The sequence below is a fragment of the Chanos chanos genome, chromosome 1, assembly GCF_902362185.1.
Source record: "Chanos chanos chromosome 1, fChaCha1.1, whole genome shotgun sequence".
NCBI lineage: Eukaryota > Metazoa > Chordata > Actinopteri > Gonorynchiformes > Chanidae > Chanos > Chanos chanos.
Genome location: NC_044495.1, coordinates 16617413 through 16639575, shown reverse-complemented (window position 1 = coordinate 16639575; position 22163 = coordinate 16617413).

The following is a 22163-nucleotide window of genomic DNA, read 5'->3' as shown; positions in this document are numbered from 1 at the left end:
CTTCCATGATCAGACTTGAGGAACCCAAGTACAGGATGATTCCACCCTTTCAATATAAGAAAGGTTATGATAATTAATGACAGCAGTTGTCCCATGCTGTTTTTTTTTTTTTTTTTTTTTTGTGAGAGCATCCCCCTATCATGCGGCAGTGTTGGCTTAGCCTCGTTAGACGGGAGAGCAAACACTCAGTCAGGCTAACTCATTGATAAAATAAATCACTGGTAGTTTAAAGCAAGAAATTCACTTTCAAAACGTGTGGTCCATCTTCAATACCAGGAGTGTTACATGTGCTGTAGAGGAAACTATTAACCATCCTGTCAATGTATATGCTAAATGTACTGATTTTTTATTTGTTAATTACATCCTTCGTTGGCACAATACTTAACACAGGCATAAAATACAACACTAATCAATCGCTAAAATCGGCTACTGCTAATTTACTGGCGTAATGATGTAAATTAATATACCCAACACATGCACCATACTTCCGGACTGGAATTGTGTGGCTCTAATTTGAATTAGATTGGATTTGCATAACAATTTGCCATTAAGTGAGTCCCAGGTGACCAAGCCCAGTGAGTGGAAATTGCTCTCCAATGCCCACGACATTAATAACAAGTCTGACGTAGGCCTAATTCTCTGCCAAGCGTGAAAGGGCCACTTGCTACGCCACTGCTCATGGACGGAGAGGCCTGTGTGAGTGCAGTGAGAGCCCATGGGTTTTGTAGGTTTTAATCATTGCAAGCACGTGGAAAAGGTTTAACCACTGGGATGTAACACAGAATGGGTGGGAGCGTCAGCTTGCTCTCATATTCTCTTTCAACAAACTTTATTGGTTTTGAACTCAGGCTTGGAAGAGGCAGGTATTATATCACATCACAGGAATTAACACACACACACAGGCACACGCACCCACACGCACACACACATCACTTTTGTTCGTCCTTTTGCTAATGCTAGTGTAATGCTAGTATTGCATTGCAAATACAGCATTCCTTGGAAAACATCAGTTCATTTTGTGGAAATGAATTTGACTCATTAAAAGTACTAGTTGTTGTGTAATTTTGTGTTCCATCAGGTAGTACGCTGTCAAAATTATTGGTTTGTGTTAGGAGAGCAATCCCTGCGCTTGGCTAATAAGAGTGAGGATTGTGTTTAACACGAATGAGGGAGCTCTTTCTGGGACACAGCAAATGTTTTTCATGGAAAGACGTGTGAGGCAAAAAGCTGTTGTACTCTTTTGACATCTTTTCAACAGAAAAACAGTATTTATGTGATTTCAGACAATTTCAGACAATCTCTCTGCCTAGCATGTCTCTTCATGTACCATTTTAACAGCAACAGTCTCAGTCTGACCAAAGATCAGCTCCACCAGGACAAAAAGCACACGAAACACACACACACACACACACGTACACACGCGCACACGCACACACACGCATGCACACGCACACACTGCACACACACATGCGCACACGCACACACGTGCACACATACATACACGCACACATAAAAACACACAACCACGCCACGCACGCACGCACACACACCCACACACACACACACACACACACACACACACACACACACACACAGGGCCTCACCATCAAATATTTAACACAGGACCATTTGATCATTAAACTATGGGGATATTTGGAAAAAAAAATCCCACAGAGGAAAAAAAAGACTAATTCAGAGAACCCATTTCAACATCCTTCCAATAGCTTTGAATGCTTGTTTTCCTTTTTAATGACCCAATTTGAATTCACTATGAATGTGGGGGCATAAAAACCAAATTAGATTCAGATGAAAAAAATTATATTTAAATACATTATTTAAATAGGGCATGGCATTGCACACATGACTGGAAAAAAAATAGTTCTCATTGTCTTTTAGAGACTGTTGTTGTTGCTGTTGCTGTTGCTGTCGTTGTTGGTGTTGGTGTTGTTTCCAAAACACAAGTGAGAACAGTGTCAAAGGGACAGTTCCCTTGATATCCACTAGGGGTCAGATTTTCTCAGTAGGATGGAGATATGTAGAGATTAAAATATGACTGCTTCCAGTGATTACAAATGAGCAGAGCTGTGTAAACATACATCTAACTGGTGTAAACGATTGCAGTGTTAAAAGGGGATGATGAAACACTTCTGTGTTCATGTCCTCCACTCGGTAAGAACAGTGAATAAGAAGGTAAGCATAAGGATAAGAGGGGGACAGGTAAATTAACTGAAAACAAAAATGTACACCTTTTTTTCATAAGAAAATATTTGAATGAGCTGTATAGACTCTCTCTCTTTCTCTCTCTCTCTCTCTCTCTCTCTCTCTATTAATCCTTGCTGCACATGGTCACCTACCTTGGATTTCTATGGCAACAGCAGGCGGCTCTTGCTCTGCCGGTGCTTTTCGTTAGTTTAAACCAAGACAGTGTTACGGACTGACACCTGCTTTCCACAACAGTGGGTGTGTGAGAGATCTTTACAGGAATGATTTGTGTGCTCTGTCACTAGCTGAGCTACAGGGGAATGCAACCACACACAAGCTTTGCAGTAAACATTGAAAGTCATAAAGAGAGGACTACAGAGGGCCACTGAGCAAACTCCCATGCACACGCACACAGTGACACACCTACACACAAGCCTACACACACACACACACACACACACACACACACACACACACACACTGACACAGAAACACACATTGCAGCTCTACAGACAGTTTTTTTTTTTTTTTTTTGGATTTATTAGAGTAATTCTGATAATTAACTCATTTTCATTTGTTCATCTGCCTAGTTATATTAAATTGAGTATAAAGGTAGGCCTAGTTCTGTTACTTGTGCTCTACCTGCAGGCAGGTGCTGGATGACCCAGAGACTGACCGGGCTGGAATAGAACCAACTGGACCTGGGGGTCAAATCAGAGCCTGTGTCCTGTCATCAGAACTGATGGGCCGTAAGACGGGTGTGAAACGCTCCAGCAGAGCGCAGACGCCTCTGAAACGACAGGGTCGTGGCAGGGCACCCAAATGGCAGACAACCCATCACCACCCTGATCCCTCATACCAAGGCAACCACCCTCTCTCTCTCTCTCTCTCTCTCTCTCTCTCTCTCACAGAGATATACACATACATACACAACAACAACACACGCACAAACACGCATGCACACACGCGCACACATACGCGCACACACACGCGCACACACACACACACACACACCATAGAAGAGCCAGGGCTCACAGAGCTAGGATAGAAAGAGAAACGGGCGGTATGAGTGAGAGAAGGTCAAAGAGACAGAAACATTGTCCAGTGACTGCATTATTGGCTAATGAACTAGTATAAGGTTACTGTCTAATGACATGATGAATAGCGTAGTGTAAATATACATTACTTTTAGACACAGCGCTTCTGCCATTCACACATTCACAACACGCTCTCGCCACAGATGCTAAAAATAGAATGTCCAGAATGTTCCTTATTTAGTTGTGAGAGAGACACAACATGTATTTTAATTAACTCATAGCCCTGAACAAATTACTTTCTGTTTGCACTGATTAGACACATTAACAATTGGGTGGGGGGAAAAAAAAACTAAGAAGTTGAAACTTGAAAGAGAGAGAGAGAGAGAGAGAGAGAGACATTGCCAGCTTAGGAACACCTGTGGTGAACCTTATCAAGCCCAACACACACACCTCCCTTGCCTAGACGAGGACTTTGAAGCATTTAATTGATTTGTAATTGGGTGAAACTCAGGGACTGAGCCAGTAGGTAGGCTATAGCACAACCACAATGAAGCTTACTATTAGCACATGTGAGAGAACCCGTGTCCAATAATCCCTCTTGCCTTCTCCAGGAGAAAGTGATGATGGACTAATGGAGAGGTAGGAGACATGTGTCACTCGTACACAGGATGGCTAATTAGTTGTGCTGTAGTGCATTGTGTATGCTTAGTTGCTAAGCTAGGCCACTAACTGCCTGGGAAGCACTTTCACCTGTCAGCTCTGTCCTGTCAGCAGTAAAGCTTCTCTAAAACACTGCTGTTATTACACACTGCCCTTGCACACTCAACTCAAGGCTGCTGTGCGCTCTTGCTGGCCCTTTATCATTTCCAAATTTAGGACCCTGTCCAAAAACAAGATGGTCCCTCTCTGAGGGTTTTATCCCATCAATAAAATTTTTAACAGTTTATTGTGTAGCCTGGACTGTGCAGTGTCAGGTCAGACAGAACTTTAAATCAAAATCTGATATCAAAATACTACAACTCCTAATTCTGTACATAACATTCAGTGTGCAACACATTCATACAACACTAGATATATAAGTAAAGTCTAAATTTATAATATTTTGTATGAATATAATATGGTATTTTAACAGTTTTTGTTTTTTTAGCCTACCCCCATTATACTCCTCTCTACATTAACATGAATCTGCCTTGTCCACATGATCACTCTGAGTAGGAGGTAATATTGACATTTCTAAGGATCTAGTCCAAGATCTGAAAAATGACTGTAAAGTAAATGCGGTGATGGAAAAACCCAGGGTGGATTTCTTTGAGGGTATCTACTCTGAATAACATTGAACAATGAATGCATTTGGATGAGCATTGGCTGTTTGTCACAAAGGCGCAAACGGACAAATGCTTTGTGTCTCTCAATAGCCGTAGTTATCTCAGACAGAGCTCTGATTAAGGTGGTGCTTTTACCCACGCACACTGTAGAGAGATGATCTTTAGGGAAAAAAAAAAGAAGATTCATTGTGTGCTCACATTAACATTCCTTTTTTTTTTTTTTTGTACAACTATAGCACAGCATGCATTGGATTAGCCTTGAAACAACATAAAACTGGCTTCACCCAAGACCAAAGTGATAAATACTTTCATCGCAGGTGGTTCTACACCCAAGGTTTAGGCACATTTTATTGAAGTGTACTGTACCTGCCAAACATCTTTGACCGGGGCTATAGCAATGACATGGGTAGTGATGGGTCAGGACACACGTTATGTTCCATCACTGGTTTCTACGTAAGCTGAAAACTCGAACAAGCACTAAAAACTTGGGTGAGTAAAGTTTCACTAAGTGACAGTGAATATTGACTCGCAGTCTCTAGAGTAAATTCTGGCTATTCTCAAGAGCACTGCCGTGAGAGTTTATACACATATGACCATCTTCCTTTGTCTAACCCATAGCCTTTTATCCTGCTTTTGTTGTAAAAAAAAAATCTTTATAGAACATAAAAACCATAAAACCTGAGGGCTTGAGACAGGGCAGTAAAGCCAGTTAAGCTTTCAGTGTGTCTCAGGTTTAGAGTATTTGTTCTGTGTGACTGAGACTCATGGTCTGAGAGAATACTGTTTTATGCTTTCTCGCTCGGGGTCAGCGTTATTGGCCACTGCCAACAATCTGCCAGCCAAGACAGTGCTTTGGCCTGATTTAAAAGGATTCTAGCCATGTGAACACCAATACTTCTTAATGAGCTTTTTTTTTTTTTTTTTTTATCAGCATAGCACTTCCTTTACCTCTGAGTAATACACCTCAGGGGAGGAGTGTGACGTAGTGCAACTTACCAGCAATCCCAATAAAGTCGGGACCCTGACCCGCCACAGTTTGTCACAGATAATGGCCACATCGGCTTTGCAGCTGAGACCACGGTGCCAGCTCTTACAGAGTTTTAACTTTTTGTGACACAGATGTGTATCTTTTAGGTGTGACTTCTGTCTGTCTGCCTCCCCTTCTCTCTCTCTCTCTCTCTCTCTTTCCCTCTCTCTCTCTCTCTCTGTGTTGTTTTCTTCGACAGTTATGACATGGCTGTTATGGTGTTGGAGTGTTGAAGTGATGAGCTGACAGATATGGTTGGGACTGCATCCTGAATTAAAAAAGCAAACAAGCAAACAAACAAACAAGAAAACCCCAACTCTGTTACCAAAATCACATCATGAATGTTACAAATTAAGACAGGGAGAGAGAAAAATGAAAGAATGAAAGTTTCTAAAATGTTCATTGCCTGCACTCCTCAACTGATGATACTGAGACAATATCAGTCGGCAAGTATGTGACACAAAAGACTCTGTCTGCAGATGAATCTCTGATAAGAGCCTAAGAAATCTTAGCGATGGCCTCACAGTATTCTTACACATAGTTTATTGTCAAATTTGTGAGCCCTGACATTTAATAAGATATAGCAGAACTTTCATTTCTTTTTTCACACGATAGATTTTGACATCCATGTAATTTAGTTCTCAAGGAACCCTCTGATGGAAAGCTATAATATCTTATTGCTATTCATCTTCTTTCTGTACTGATAGGTCTGGGTTTGTCCTTATGCCTGTAGTGGAAGCCATGATTGCTGTGTCTAATGAGAGCGAGTCATTTCGCTAAAAAGATTGCTCTCAGATAAAATCACTTGTTCCCACACAAACGTCCTTGGGGTCATTTCTGTGCAGATTAAAAGCTTATTCAAATGATACTTCTTTCCTCATATAAACAAGACAACCTCACATTTACTAAAGTGGTGTAATGATAGGATGCTTTGCACAAAATGCCTCGACTGCACACAAAGAGAGAGAAAAAAGGGAAGAGGAAGAAAAAACAACAACAACAACAACAACTTTGTGTTCAGTGCTCAGAATTTGGGACAGTTTAATGCAACACTGTTTAACACTGAAACTGTCAAGTACTGAGTTGAACTGTCTCATCTATATAGTCAGGCACTGGAGCACTGGCCGGTCGTTAGGTGCAATGTAACCACTAGGTTAAAACTGGTGTCAAAAACTTCAATCTTCACCTCATCTTCCTAATACTTAATTTAATCAATCGTTTGTCAAAAACATGACTCATTACACCGATTTCATTAGTCCTATTGGACGATTTTCAGGTTACTTTTTTTTTTTTTCAGCCAGTAGAGGATGAGACCACAGACATAAGACTGAGATTAGAGTTCCCACACCACTCTCAGACATAAATTCTTTTAACGAGGCAAGGTTGTTCAGAATTCACTGCCTAATAAGAAGCATGGGATATTGATCCCCTTAAACCACAACATCCATTTGGGATTCTGTGGGCATTGCTTTTGCTTCCAGAACAGGCTTCTACAATGTAAGTGTGACAGGGAATTCAGAGCCTAGAACAGAGGGTACGTTTATACATGAATCACCATGACTCCTCATATCTGGTTAAACAGCCTAAAACCATAAATCACAATTTCACTCACTTAATCCAACTGTCATGGTGACTGAATCTCAACTGAATCAAAAAAAAAAGAAAAAAAGAAAGAAAATCTTCATTTTCAGCCAGCACATTCGTTTGACCAGACATTTCACAATGCTGCACAGAATTACACATTACACAATGGAACTGTACCCTCTGTTTCTGTCTGATTGGCTAGTGAATAATGAGCGGTTATGATTGGTTGAAGCAGCAGCTGCTGCCTGCTGTGATGTGATTATAGATAAGGGGAATGACCTTAGCATTGCCGCTCTCTCTCCTGCCCTCAGTCCATCCCTAATCAACACGCATCAGCTCCATTTGCTTTTTTGGCCATCCCTTTGATGCAACAAAGACCTTTAAAGTCAAATCAGCTCTAAGGCCCCCAGTACCACTGCTGTTTTCCTGGACATTTCAATGGACCACAGACATCAAAAGAGGGAAGAAAGAATGGGCTCTGAGAGAGAGAAAGAGAGAGAGAGACAGAGAGAGAGAGAGAGAGAGAGAGAGAAGGGAGAGACAGACTGACAGAAACAAAAAACAGAAACAGAGGAAGAAGAGGGCAGTCATATCACACAATTAATGTAAAAGTAAATCTAAGGTAGAGTTTCACAGACACTTTGAGACTTTTGACACTTTCCTGCACTGAACTATGGTACAGTAAAATGTCCCCTGTAAGTCTGTAGGTAACCGTTATGTCTAACATTAATGAGTCAAGATTATACTTAAATGATGCCCCAGTATAACTGTGTCGCATTTCTTCCTCTTTTTACAATTTTGGTGGGGGGTGTTCCAGAAAGTGGGAGTAGTGAAAACTCTGAGTTAGTTAACTAGAACAAGTAATAAACCTCCTAATAGGACAGCCCTGAAGGCTTGTTTTGCTAGGAGAACGAAGCCATAGGGCTCTTCTATTAGGAGGTTTACAACTTAATACTGGAATACTGGAAAAATCTGGAATACTCTCCTGAAATGTCATTCTTTGTTTAGTTTTACCTTATTGTCAGTGAGTAGTGTAATAAAACACATCATGCTTGAACAGAGCACAGAGACTCCTGATAATGCTCTACCTGCATAGGTTTAGTAATCTGAGTTTAGCCAAGAAGTGTGATAGTAACACAGCCATGGTTAACTTTAACACTGTTCATATTCCCCACATCATGAAGTTGTTCTATGTATGCTTGTGGATATATATTCTTGTGTAAGAAAGGTTAACATGAACATGGAATTTCTTACTTTGTTGCAGTTAATGTTTCTCGTTCAGAGATAGACAACACTAAAAAAAACTTCATATACGCAGCTCTAAAACTAAACAGGCAAGGGCAGGTGTAAGAAGAGGGTGTTTCAAAAACAACAACAAAACACAAACAAAACAATGACTGAGTAGCAAAACATTCATTATTATTAGCAGCTATAAGAACCATCTCTCACAATTGAATAGTTCTCTTCAACCTGCTCCTGCTGTCTGGTGGCTGCCCCTCATCATGGTTTCATATTGCACACACACACACACACACACACACACACACACACACACACACACACACACACACACACACACACACACACACCATCACACCACCTACAGGTTGGCTGAACAATTAGGCACAGCTGCAACAGTTTCTTAGTTGCACAGCAAATATGTTATAATGTGAATATGTCCTGGTCATCTTGTTTGTGGTCTGTGCAGAATGTGTGTAGGGTGGGCTGGGAGAGAGAGTTATCAATCCATCTGTCTTGAGCTGCCCCAAACTTGGTCTGCAATGTGTAACACTGGCCTGTTTCAAACCCATTTGAGTGTGTGTGTGTGCGTGTATGTGTGTGTGTGTGTGTGTGTGCGCGCGCATGTGCCTGCCTGTGTCTGACACAGATGGAGTGTGTCATAAATTTGAAGTGACAGGTTCTGATAAGGCACACACAAATAACTCGTCTTCATGAAGCTGTCAGGCTCCAATCTGATTCCATGTTCATTCTCACCATATAGGGCACATTGCTCATCTGGGCTTGTGGAAGGATTCGGGGACTGAACTGGCTGTCAAACATGTATAGTTTGCTGCAGAAATGTTCAATCAGTTGTTTCCATGGCTTTCTTTTCTCTGTTAGACACTAAAAGGTCACAGAAAAGCCCTGACTGCACCCTGCCCTTTCAATCCTCAATTACTGAAACCAAAGTGACAGATTCTTTTCTGTGTCCCTTGTTCAATTGAAAAGTCAGTTACCTGGCTAAGGGCGTGAAAGCCACCACCCCCCCCACCCCCCCGACACAATTGGCTACCAATTAACCAAATAATAGAATGATAGCTCCACTAATTAAAATTACTTAAGCAAAATGAATTGCTGTGTTCAAAGTCAGACTGCCACAGGTGCTGAAGGTTTGATGTTATTGGTTAAGAGAGAATCATAATTTGTTGTGGTTGTCTCGCAGTAGTATACAGAGAGTGTATTTGCTCTCTCTGCGACCTCCTGCTCCTCAGCATGTCCATTGATATCCTTTTTACACTAATGAAAGGCCTTATTCAAACTGCGTGTAAACTACTATAGTTACACTGTGGTGCCGACATCTTTTTTCCAGTATACACATCAACTAACAAAGAAATAACAGATTTTGATTCGACATACCTGTCGCTGTATTGGGCAATGGCAGTTTTGGCTAATGTTATTGATAGAACAATGGTTGCCTTTGTGGGTTGTTGGAATCCACTTCTAAAAGAGGCTGCTGATTGGTCAGGGGATGCAGAGTAGAGACGTTTGAAGTGGACAATAAATCCCTGCCTTTCTCTATCATCATACTAAAGGGTTATGAGTTTCTTCCCTGATAATGGTCCAGAGATCCTGGAGGGGTTGTGAGTAACATCATTTCAGTGATAGTATGGAATCAGAGGATGAGGTGATGAATCAGATGTGACGAATGAGAGCTTTCGCTCTGTATTTCTTATGGAAAAAACTTTCCTCCAGGTAGGACTTGAAGGTTAGGAAATTTTGCTGAATCTTGTGCTTGAAGGACAGCATATCAGATCTGCAACTGTTTTTAGAATAAAACTTTAGTGCTGTCTGAAGACTGAATAAAACTGAGAAAAGCCTATAATATTTATTTTGGAACATTCCAGACAGCTGACTTTCCCCTCTGTCTTCTCTGAATGTGTTTGGATATCTATGAAAAGTATCTAAAAAGACACATGTATTACCTCCAGTTCTCTTTGCTGTCGACAGTCTGTCTGACCTCTGTATGTGTGCTCTGTACATGCAAGAACAGCCAAAAAAAAATCTCTTAAAATGGGTCTTAGTGAAACTGCACTTCTGAATTCTAACGGGTAAATCAGGGGTGCAGTATGGAAATAGCATTGCATGCATTTAGTGCCACCTCTAAATGAATTTTTACGTGCACGCGCACACACACATACACACCCACACACGCACGCATGCACATACACACACACACACACACACACACACATGCACACACACACACACACACACACACACACACACGCACGCACGCAGAGTGAAGCTTATTTGCTGAACACAATAATGCTGTCACTCTTAAAAATGTGTTTATGGAACACACAACTGACACAAGATTAGAAAGGATTCAATGAATTTAGGAGTGTTTTGCATAAAAGACTCCAGCATCAACAAATCATCAAAGAGTATATAATTACATCAATATAATTAAAGTGATGCCATATTAGAAAGACTAAAAACATATTTATTACAGGCATTTGTGAAATGTTGGCAGATAATTAGCTATTCTAAAAAGCACTCTTTAAATGCCACAATGTGCTTACCATCTCAGGGAGTCACTTCATCAGAAATATGACCACTTGTATGAAGACAAATGACTTTTATGCTCTTTATCCTGACATTTGTCAATCAGGAAAATGGAGGCTTCTAAAGTAAATGTTTGAGTCTGTGTATCACCCATGGCACTCAATGTCTCATGTCTACATGAGAGTAATTGTTTAAAGGACTACATGACATCCATAATTACTTTAATCTTCAGGTGGCAGGTCTCATGAGTCTGTGTATGTTCAAGAAATAGTGTGTCACAATACTTTATGGTGCTATATACAATGTCTATTAAAAAATATATATATATCTGGTCAGTATGACATCAAGCCTGAACACAGGCTGAATTTCAGTCTGAACACAGAGGAGTATCCATACTATTTATTATACAGAGTCCTAGTACTGTAAAAGAGTGGCTAACTATTTAGCTGTTTATGTGTATGCTTTATATAAAGGTGCAGTGGTCATTTATATTGTCTGTTCTGCTAATTTGACAGGTTGTGCCTTTCACACTACATGACTGAAAATGACTATGCAATATTACAGTGTCAAAATTCAGTGATCTTTTCGATTGAATTCAGTTTCAGAACATCAAGTTCAGTTGTTTTTGGGAGATTTTCTGGTTGTAATTTGCAGTTTAATCAAGACTTTTCATTTCTAGATGAACAGCTATCAGTGCTACCGACTGGCAAGACTTAAAAAAACCTTTTTTTTTTAACCTAATCAAGCCATTTTCAGTTTCTGTGATAGATTAAAGAAGAGTATGAATCTGTAACCCAGATACAGGAGTTTCATAGAGGTACAGGAAAAATGACTGCTGTCAACACAGATGCACACACATACACACACACACACACACACATACACACGCACGCACACACGCACACACACTCTTACATTATGTGTTCAGTCACTACCACGCAGTCTTCTGAACAACAGTCAGTGTTCATGAGTATGTTAATAACCTGAACCATGCGCTGGGGAACAAATCATTATTCGCTAAGTACATCTCTACATTACATGTAGCTATGCAATCTGCACCAATGCAGCACCCCTGCTGTGAAGCAATTTATTCATGCTTTCATGAATCAGTCCTGTCAGACTATGGAAACACAGAGGAAACGCTCAAGAGTGAGGCATCAATGTCAAAATGGAGATGCAGTGTTCTAGTTTCCAACTGTCATTCTTCTTGTCAGATTTGTGTACAGACTGAGACAGAGAACGAGTTTTCAGTCCAGTATATTTACAGTGAAGGGACTTTGAGCCCTGTGCCAGCATTTACAGGTCTTGCATGACTTGCCATATATTGAATCAGTGGGTTTATGTTACCTGTACCGGAAAAGACAGAAAAATCAGAGAACAAATGTATTCTTTTCCTCTCCTATTATCACTGTTGTCATCTTCTTTGTTTTCATCAAACTCTTGTGCACACTGCATGAAAGGAACGCAGGCTGCACTGGATTACTGAATGAGATACATTCCCATGGAAGAATGATAGTAGTCAGTGGAGCATTTTCACACAAACACATTTCTTTCTCAAAGCTGGGCCAATAGCTTAATTACATCTGAATTTCTATGATGCAACACCGAGACAGTGAGAGAAAACTGTCCTTGTAAAACAGTGATAACACACTTGTAGTGTTTTGCAGGATTCCCGTTTGCTTTCATGAACTCTTACCTTGCCATTCATATCGTCTGCAGAACTCTGTGTATGGTATATTAAACATTTACACTGACTTCGTAGGGTAAAGGTCATGACCTTGACTGCTTGATGGTATGCATATGAAGACAGGCATCATTTGTTAAATATCTTTGAAGACAAGTGTCAGTGTGCACAGGGTTAGCTTTGTGAGAATTAAACTCCTGTGAATGCCGGATTAATGCGCCCCTTGGTGTCTCCTTTTGTGACAATGTCATCTGAGGGTTTAAATATTTATCAGAGCTATCTGTTAATTAAGACAGAGAGAAACCTCAGATGTCCTTAACACTAATTCAGTTCACCGAACTTCTGCAGGCATTACAGCATCTGTCACTCAATGCTCATCCAAAGCATCATGGGTATTCTATATGCCCAGCAGAGGTTGCCTAATGACAGGTGACAGGTTTTCTATTTCCATGGACAGATCAACATTGTTTTGTTAATGGCTGATGACTTCAGATAGATAAAGAGTGTTAAAACTAGTTAGGGCAGTACTTGGACTCCAACAGCCTAAAAACTATTGCAAGAAAGTTCTAGAGCTTATTTATGACTGCAGTGTTGTGTCTCATTCAAATGTCAAAGGCTAAGGCAAATACGTTAAGTAGAGAGGCACAGAATGACCTTAATCGTATCTGGTGATTTTGAGTCTTACAAAGAAAAAATCAGCCATTTCTGACTTTTCACTTTGTTCCACTGGGTTATCTGGCACCTATAACATTTACCCACAGACACACAGCCTTGTTTCTCTCTGATAGACAGGAAAAAAGTAATTATAGATAGGCACAATACATGAAAGACAGGGGCCCACATGTTTTAAGACCAGATCTCTTTTCATAATAGACTGGATAATACCATCAAAAGGAAAATGCTCCAACATTTCTAAGGTCAAGCCTGGCAACACACAGACAGGGAGAGATGTATTCCCAGTGTACTAGGTTGGGAGACAGAGTTTTAGTAGGGATGTTTGGCATGGCCCCCCTTATGATGGTGCACCGAATTGGTTTAAGTAGCTGCTCTAAGTATTTTATTTTGAAAACTCACTTACACTGTATGGGCAAAAAAACCCTTTTAACTTCATTTCTTTGAAGTCAGCTACAGAAAATGTTGTTTTGGAACAGAGTGTTTAAGGCAGGCATAGAAAACATATGAGATAGTGTGTCAACAAAAGCCAACCCAATTTGGCTGCATACATTTTCTCAAAATATTTTTAAGATATGTAGTTTGTCGATGTCAGTGCCAGGTTTATTTTAACTGCATATTTTGCCAGGTATGTTGTCGTCGATGAACACTCTGCTGTGATGTTTTTAATCCATTTTAACACCAACACTTCTGGTGACGGTAGGTCTATTTATACAGTACTGAGATTGTAATTCTCTCATGGCAGACACAGAAGGTGGAAGGAGGTAGCTCTTTTTTTTTTTCTAAGCTCATTTAAAACTGGAATGCAATCTAAATATAAATGTACTGCTGTGAAACAGAGGTCAACCATCTGTCTGTGTAGACTAACATAACTGTCCCCTCTTAGCACTCCTTCTCAAACAGGTCAAATCTCTGTTTAGTGAGTTTCATAGCATATCCACACATATCTGCTACAGCCTTTCCATACAGTCTATCTTTCTTATATATCCATCATTTCATAGGATGTGTAATAAACCCCTCATCTTTCAAACCCAACGCAGGCAGTGCTGTGTGAAAATGTCAAGAGATAAATGGTTTATAACTATCTCTCAACAATAGAATCTTCAGTTCAACCCCCAGTCCTCTGGTTAAATTTGTGTATCAACAGAGATAACCTCACTTTGAACAGGTGCAGAAAAGGTAGAGGCATTGTGTAAAAAGCAATTACATAGCTCTAACAATATATTTTTATGTTAAATCTGATGGAAATAACGCCTAGGTAAGAGTTTGAAAATTACACAATAAGTGCTCCTGGTATTGAGAGCCATTTATATAACACCTATCAAGTTCTACCCCTTTTCATATTATACACATACATCTATGTCATATTAAAAACAAAACAAAAACAAAACAAAAATCCAGAGTCCTTGAATTCCACCCATGTTCTGTAATGGTATATATTTTGTCCAGAATCAACAGAAAAGACACTTTAATCTTATTCAAGGTTTTTTCCCTGACCAAAGCATACTTGTGTGACAAATGTTGCAGACTGGATCATCTTTTCCTCAATACTGTGCAAATCTGTGGGCAGTCAAATAAATCATGTCCAGAGAAGAGATGCAGGAAGCCTTCAAAGTCACCCTTCCTCTGGCACTGAGGCCTGGTGGCGGGCAGGAACCATGGATGATTCACATTGTGAGGCATAATTACCATCCTGACATTTCCTTTTAATTAGGTTACCAGTGACTCCTCACAAGGATTTTTCTGTCTCAAAGGTCAGTAGTGGCTAAAGTCAAAATCTCGCCTGGCTGTATTTTGTGATGGGATGGGAAAATAATGGAATTGATTGTCAATAGCACTAGTAGGGGATGGTGGCACTGTGCTGGCAATATCACCCTTGCTGTGTGATAATTTACAAGCTTTGAATTACAAAGGCAAAGACAGATTCTGATTTGTAAGCCCTCTGTCACAGCATGGTCATTTAACACAGAAGCGTTAACACAATGTAAATGATGAGGAAGTAATATGGATTAATTGGAAAACAGACAGGGAAAGTTCTGATGCATGTCGTATGATTCGAGAAATAATGCTTGTTTCCAGGTTCTCACTGGGATCTAATGAAGAAATGCATGTTTACGTTCAAATAGCTTGATCTCCAACACCTGCTCATCATCATAATGCGATATATGTTTGAAAGCTTTGAATCTCTTTGACTTGATGAAAATGAAACACATTGCTGTGATAACATCTGAGCCATATGGTGTGTGAGGGTGATTATTTCAGGTCTTTTCTGAGTAAATCAGAACTCTACAGCAGAGGTAACATTTACCACATCAGAACCAATACTGACACAGACCTGTCCAGAAACCTTTCAGTTTCTCCCTGAACACGACTTATAGTCAGCGAGCAACAATGACCAGTTGCTATGGAGAAAGCCCTCCTGGTATCCACAGAAAAGCGCAGAACACTGTGAATCAGAGTTTACAGGTTAGTCAGAGACGAGAATTGACACGAGAACGGCATTCATTCTTCACTCCGATTAAACGCACAGGAAATGGCGTTCTTTTAAAAAGTGACATTCATGCAAGCCGCAAACTCAAATCCTTTCATCTCTTCAAAATTAGACACATTTTCACAGTCATTTGGTTTGTGTGTGATGTTTTTAACACCACAAAATCAATGGCTTTTGGGAGTTGCCAAAATTGTAAGCTGCGCCGGTAACAAAACATCTAGTCAGCTTTTTACCTCCCACAGTGTATTCATCTAAAAAGCTTTTGCTTTCCAAGCTAAATGTATCAGTAGTACCCATCTGATTTTATTTTTACTTTTTATTCTGTTTATTTTTTTTTTCAGACAGGGGCCGTTTTAGCGATTTCAGCACCACTCTCTGTTTACTTTCACAATTAACTAATTAGGGCAGTTGCTGCGGGAGCTAGCCTCGAGGTGTTGCCTAGCAACCTGGCCGCTGTAGCTTGACTCCACGCTTGATAAGTGAGGCTTCCACTGCAGTAGTGAAACTGTCTGGCAGATAACTGATTTGTGCCTTTCTGCTGTGTCCATCTAGTGTGCAGCATATAGTGTAGTTATCTGAAATTGGTCTAGCTTTAATATAAGGATGCAGTGATCATTTATAGATCTCACCCTAAACCTAATCATTAGACAATACCAATCTTTAGACAATACTAAGCCAAGACAGAGATGTGACAGTGCGTCTATATTACTCATGTTTTTGATTGTTCTTCCCTGCTCGAAGCGTTGGGTAATGAAATAAAAAGATAATGTGACATTATTGGTTACTGAGGAAATGCAATGCATTTAGTTAAGCTGTGGAGTGACTCATGCTTGTGTGCTACACATTAATGAGAGAAAGGAATATGTCACCCTGAAGTTATGACTTGATTTGTGAACAAAATGGTTGCAACAAGCAGTTCGGTGACTAAACAATGTTTCAGTTGTTGGTCTACTGTAAGTGGATTATAATGAACAGTAATGGAACAAAGATTAATTCGACAATTAAAATGGGATTTGATTGCATATAAACAATTCGGCTGGATCTGTCCTCTGAGGACACCAGCTTATCCAATCAGCAACTGCTGCCTCTTCTCAACACCCTATGGACAAAACTATGACATGTCAACAGTCAACACTCTTTTTCAACTATATTTTCAATGATGGTGATAATAATATTTCTGGTTTGAAAATCATGTTGTACATGCTGTACATTCAGAGAGACATTTTTTTTCTCTTCACAACTGAGGAAAGTTGTACCAGGATGACCTTTTTACAACCTTGTTCTTCTAACAACACAAACCATCCAGTGTTATTGGGGTTGAAACTGCATAATTTAACTGTCTAAAAAGTGTAAGGTTTATTTTACTTTCAGATGAATTACATTCTAAAACTCTATGGATGGAATTCAACTGTCAGTGTCTAGAGTTGTCACTGTTACCACTGATTTATACATGCAGGGGTTTTGGATGGATAAAAGAATGAGCCATGTAAAGTTTTCTTCTTTGTGCCTTTTTAAATAAAGTAATGAAAGACAAATGTTGGGCTCAGTTGCATCATCCTTGTAAAATGACGGAGAGTGATGTAAATGATCTTGAATCAGACTCTGTCTGATGAAACTCTTCGATTCCACAGGCTTCACTCATGAGATGTTGCCTGAGCTTTACGGTGATAAAGATGCCATAGTATGTGAGTGCGTTGACTAACAAATCAGGATTGCGCTGGGTCTCCCCTAAGGTTTATATCCAGCCAGTTCCAGAGCAGGGGTATTTGTAGATTAGAGAGTCAGTTGATTTTTTAGCTTGGTTTCTTTCCAACATCAAAGATCAACTGATCCTTCTTTCAGAGTGGGAATCATCTTTTTAAAACTTTTAAAAAAAGACTTTATTTTCCAGACACGTAAAATGTATTTCAAACCCTTATGCTGTAATTTCCCTACTGGCTTTACACGCTCCTCCGTGTGAGGAATCTCGGAGAGATAAAACACCTTTTCATCCAGGATGAGAAGTAACACACGTCCTTCAGAAGCTGCTTTACGCTATATGTAACAATATGTGACAAAAGTGTCCCATGCTGGAGCAGATTGCCAGCAAATGTGAAATTATTCACACTCCCACACACCCACAGATTGCTGCATAGACTCTGGAATGTTCTGTGCTGATGAAACATCTTTTACTTAACAAGATATGCTGCGGAACCTGAAATGACACCTCTCCAAAATATTGTCCACTTCTCCTCTCACAGCTAAAGGTTTGGTTTTGACTCTGACATGCATTAACTCTAATATCTAAAACTTGTACTGACTTCATTCAGCTATTTCTAAATGTTCTTTAATATATGTGCACATCATACTTGTTTTACATTTGATGTTGTTTATGTCTGTACCATACTATCAATTCTGAATGAAATGAAACAAATAGGTAGCCAGGCAACACTGCGTATAATTTAATGAATTACATCACTAATCCTATTGAATTTTCAGATTAGCATTGCATTCCCTTGATCGGTGAGAAAATCAAAGTGAGATTATTTATCCTATTTGGACTGAAGAGAGAGATTAAAGGCTTTTCACATGGTAATGAAAGAATTATACCCATAAGAAACAATTTAAGAGCAGTTTGACAGTCACACTCAGGTGGAATAGGTTCATATGTTGCATGTTGCTTCTACAATTTGTCAATTTGTCTCTAATGTGCTCCTTTCTCATGAGATTTGACATGTGTCACAATGCCACATGCTCTGCTTGTGTCCATAGCAACCAAGCACATCTCACCATCTGGTTCAAACCTGACAGCTGATTGGTGCTAACAGTCATAGTGAACCCTAACATCATGACTGTTCATCATTTACTGAGCTCAATACAGTCAATGCAATATCAGCATTAGCTGCCATTGGCGTAATCATTAAAAACATTAATTCTCTCAATGTGTTCTAAAATGGTTTCAAAACTTGATACATGTTTTGTGAAATTATTTATTGGTATAATTAGTATCTTAACACACATTTTAAAGTTTCTTTTTTCTGTTATGTTTCTCATGTTATGTCACCAAGTTCCAATTTAATTAATCTTCAGCAAAATTAAAACAAAAGGCAAATGGCTGGACCTCCTTCTGACCTCATTCCTCCTCTGAGATTTGGTCAAGGTTTGCGGGAGATCGTTATTTTTACATTATTTTCAATTATCATCTCAGGCAGGCTCCAACCCTGGATGAAAGTAACCTGATTTTGCTGCCAAATTCTCTCACCAAAGACACAAAGGAGGCACAGTGCCGTCTCCACTGGAGATTCTGATAATGAGAGGCAGCAAAGTGCTGCTGACCTTCAGTGTAGTTGCTTAAACACAGCTGAAATGATCACCAGTATCAAAACTGCATTTACACTCTGATAAGTTGTCTGAAACCTTTGTCTTCTATGCCAGTTAACCTGAAAAAATAGGACAAATAGGAAGCTAATGAAGATAACAATGTTTTTGAAAAAATAAAAAAAAAAGATCATTTTGCAAAGTCTTTCTAAAGCAATCACCTTGGTAATTACATAAAGGCATGGTAGTAGAGTAGTGTCCATGATAATTACTTTAGAGATATTGTCTTGTTATGCACCAAATGCTTTGTGGTTTAGTGTGACAGCACCTTAATTATTACACACTCAAGGGGGCATCAAAGTGGCCTGGGCGTACAAAATGACTGACAGATAAATTAATATTGTCAGACCCGGGAGAGGCACGATACCCTGTGCTTTAAGCCATTGTTACAGAACTCAAGGACAATTTGCTTCTCTCTGCATGACCTGCCTCTGTTTCATAACCAAGTTATCGCTTTTTCCATCATCAACTTAAACACCCACACGTGTAAACGACAGAACAGATTGGTTGGAGAAAATTGACTGGCGAAGTTTGACAAGGATATGAGGGAACCTTCAAACCTACACTCATTTTACCTTTTCTCTGTTGGCATGAAATTACTCTGATGACTCAACTAAAAGTGCATCAGCAAAAATGGTTCACATAGTTACATGGCAGTTAATAAAGAGAGTGAAATAGTGCAGAGGGAGGGGTCTGACTGCTTTAACAGGAGTCCCTCTGCTTTTTGAATCAGAGATATAGGAATTGTGATGAGTAGCAGAGGGGAAATCAGTTCGGCATTTCTTTAAGAAAGTGTAACTGTTGAGATCGTTCCTACAATTACAGGACATGACGGTCCGGCTTATCTCACCACCTATGGCACTGAGAGGTTTTTCCTCATTTCTCTATTTCCTTTTTTCAAAGCCCATGTGACTAAATTACAGATACAGATAAGACAACTGACACAATAAAACAATAGAAGAGATTAAACCAACTCCTTGTCTTATCATTTATCATTCTCTCCGCTATATGTCATGGCAGAGAGAGTGACATACTGAGTGATTTGCATGTTTGTCATATGCCTCACATACCTGGAACAACTGAGCTATATGTACAGCGAGAGTGAGAGAGAGTAAGAGAGAGAGAGAGAGAGAGAGAGAGAGAGAGAGAGAGAGAGAGAGAGAGAGAGAGAGAGAGAGAGAGATTGCCATACGTGGAGTGAATGTGTCTACAACACTATGTAGTTTATAGTTCATTAAATGGAAGCATCTTTAATTAGGTCTAAATTTGACTAAATTATTAATGGAGATTAGGCTTAATTACCTTTAATCATGAATCATGATGAAAGGTGCAGTTAACTCAACTAATTGATTTTTTGACACCTTTAACATATATCTGACCCTTGAAGAAGTTTTAGAACATATATTTTCTTGAAAAGAGACTAGTGCACCAGAGGGTCTGTGGGTCGTTACCAAAAAACACAAATGGCTCCCTGAACTCCCCAGAAACTGGCAGAGAGGGTTTGGCTTTGAAGCAGTCAGTATTCCCCACAACCAGGCCTGCAGTGTCATCTGTCCCAGATGGCCTCGGAGCTCCCTGGTGTTTTCATGAGGCATTCATTATCACTTCTAATTGGTGGTTGATGTTTAACACTTGAGTAGGTCACAGCTCATTCCAAATGGCTTCATCTCTAATGAGTTGATGTCCAGAGATGGAGTCTAATCCTCACACACTGTAAATCAATGCAGTGAACCATCTGAGAGAGCAAGACTGAGACCAATCTATGGGAGAAAAATGGCAGTCATTTGTCTGGGTGTGTCCTGATTTAAACCATGTCAAGCCAATATTGTAAACCAATAAGCGTGTGCCAGATACAAAATTCTACCTTGTGCTTCAGCATTGACAAGAAAAATGAGCGGGGTAAAACACCCTCTCTTATAAAAACGGCACCATTTACACAACACTTTCTCACTGACTATATCTCATCATGTACGTGCCCATGCACAGGGGTTTAACTGTATATACATATGCATATACAATTACACCACACCTGTTAGTCATTCTCATTTGCCTTTTGTGGTAAAATACTGTCAGTCAGCACTCAGGATGCTGTCAATATTTCAGTAATATAACCTATGAAGAGGACAGACATGCTGGGAAGATTCTTTTGTAGGAAAATGTATATTTAATTAATGATTTTGTTTTAATCTGGGCATAATAAAAGTGCAAGGTGATAGGCAGCCAACATTTCAGTCCATGACTGTCATCGTTATACAGAGAACGTTGTTACAAAGTACACACATCTTAAAATGTTCGACTAGCAACAGGTGCACGTTATTAAAAAATCACTCAAGAGACATGCAGCTCATTATTCTACAGCAAACACAACTGGGACATGTGTGTGGTGATTCAGGATCAAAAGGAACCACAAGATCAGGGTCAGAAAAGATTTAGGGACATATAGGTGATCGAAGAAAGGAGGACAGATCAGTTTGCTCATTCAAACCCTTTGAATAGAATGTCTTGAGATACATGTCTTTCAAAATGAAGTAACTTCTGTTTGTGGGATTGTCTTTTCAGTGACCTGACTGACAGTTTAGAGGGACAATTTAAAGTGACTATAATGTTTCTGTGAAGCATAATGTTTTCAATCTATAAGGTATTTGGTAGTGCCACTTACAGATGGAGTTCACAGGGCATGCAAACAGTTTTGACTGTTATTCTTGAGTGATCATTCAATTATGCACAGAAACAGGCATGGCATTATAAGAATAAAATATATGTAGTGAATATTTCACGAGTACAGACAACGTCTTTCCAGAAAAAGGGATGTATTTAACAGATAAAAGCAGAATAATAATGGTGATAACACGGCCTATAGGGAGTCAGGCAGAAAACTCAGTAATCTTTAGTGTAGAGCTCAGAGGCAAGCACCTTTATGTTGAGCCTCCTATACTTGAAGAGAAAGGGAAGAGATGAAGATGAACCGGTAGGCAAATCATTAACATGAAGGCTGATG